The following is a 1,691-nucleotide window of genomic DNA, read 5'->3' on the forward strand; positions in this document are numbered from 1 at the left end:
CACCTGTGGTAAAGGATGAGTTGGCAGTACGGCTCTGAGATGATGCAAGGAATTATTTTGTGGCTAAATCCCACATTTTTCTGCCGCTAAATGCATGCATTCCCTCTGGTGACACATGGTCCGTGCGCTAGGATGCGGTAGAAACCCGGAGCTTTCCGCGGTGGAGCCACCCAGAGAAAAGAGCAGAAGAAAAGAGAAAGGGCAGAGAAAAGAGTGAAACACTTGAAATAGCGAATAAGGTTAATGATGACCTGGGCGTTGGTGGCACGGTGCGAGCTGGAGCTGTGTGACAAGGCAGACGGGTCTCAGCGTGGCCGGAGGTGTGGGTGCTGGTTCGTGGGGATGGTTGGTGGGCGAGCGGGAGCATCCGTGGCTCCGCTGTGAGACCCCAAGCGGGTGCCGCTGCCCCACATGGTGCTTTACGGCAATTTTTTGGCACCAAGGAGCTGTTTGTCACTGGCCTGTGCTGACAGGTGTGAATTTTGATGCCAGGGCTGCTCCCCTCCTTGGTTATTTTAGAAATCGAGAAGAAATTCAGAACGAGTTGAGAAGGAGCAGTTATTGCCCCAGCCAGGGAAGATTTTATTGTTTCCTGCTGCATGTGTTTACTGAGAGTCGGCTTCCTCCTGCTCAGGGCAGCAAGTGGCAGAGGGAAATCAACACTTTTAAAAGAGCAAACGATTAGAATGAGCGAGATGCAAGCGAGAACGGTGCGTTTGGAAAGGGTTAAGGAGGAATCGGTTATGCTGGAGCCCAGGGCCCCCGTGTGTTGCTGCTGCAGATCGGAGCTGCCCGCAGCAGGACTTCGCTTCTCCGCGGGAAACTCGGGGTGAATAACGGGCTTTTTGGTTCCAAACCTGGCCGTAACTGCTGCCCCAGCCCCTGGGGACACCCCAGGCTTTGGAGAAATGGGGAGAAGTGACGTGGGGAGCATTGGGGCACAGCCCGGTGTGGCCATGCTGGTCCCAGGGTGGTGTCTCACCGTGGGGCAGAGCAGGGGCTGTCCAGAGCAACCCTTGACCTGCTCTATGCCTCAGTTTCCCCATCTGTGGAATAATGGCAGGTGAAAATGGCTTTTTAGTAGCTGACAGGAGTAACTGATTTGGATTTGTTTTCTTTGCGAGTCCCCCACAGCCCGTGTTACCCAAGGGCAGGGTTGGTGGCTCTCAGGGACATCCCCCAGCCCTTCTGCGTCCCTTTTTGATGCTCTTTAGTTGTTTTTTTTTACCCTGTTCCACCCCAAAAAGGGTTGGCAGGGAGTTAAAAAGAGCATGCAGGGCAGGGGCATGATTCCCTTCACAACTTTCAGTGTCCAAGGCCAGGCTTCTTATTTTGAAGGAGAGGGGGGATACACAGGAAAAAATAAAAATAATGGATTTCCACACTTTGGAAAACCACCACTTCTGCAGCTTCTCGCTCCTCTCCTGCTGTAGCTGCTCCCCAGGATGGGGCAGGAGTGCTGGGGGCCAAGGGGGGTACCCTGGCCCCACAGAGGGGCAGAGCAGTGGTGCGGTGTGGGGGTCCACAGGGAGACACCCCCCTCCCTGGCACAGAGAGCGGGGCTGGGGGCGTACGACAAACATCATTAGAAAAGACAAAGACGAGAGGCAAACAGAGCAGCCAAGCCTGACACTGAACAAATACTCTGTCGAAATACAAAAGCCACGTTAGGATGAGGCAGGGACCCCCCC

At 54.5% G+C, this 1,691-nt stretch overlaps 1 protein-coding gene across 1 annotated transcript in view; it reads left to right on the top strand.

Moving 5' to 3' along the window:
* The window catches only part of LOC104270347 (forkhead box protein P4-like), a gene marked incomplete at both ends in the record, with an annotated part of 5,788 nt that overhangs the window by 919 nt on the left and 3,178 nt on the right, over positions 1-1,691 (top strand). The gene's annotated exons all lie outside the window — the stretch shown is intronic.

This window comes from Apaloderma vittatum, unplaced genomic scaffold (genome assembly GCF_000703405.1).
Source record: "Apaloderma vittatum isolate BGI_N311 unplaced genomic scaffold, ASM70340v1 scaffold28212, whole genome shotgun sequence".
NCBI lineage: Eukaryota > Metazoa > Chordata > Aves > Trogoniformes > Trogonidae > Apaloderma > Apaloderma vittatum.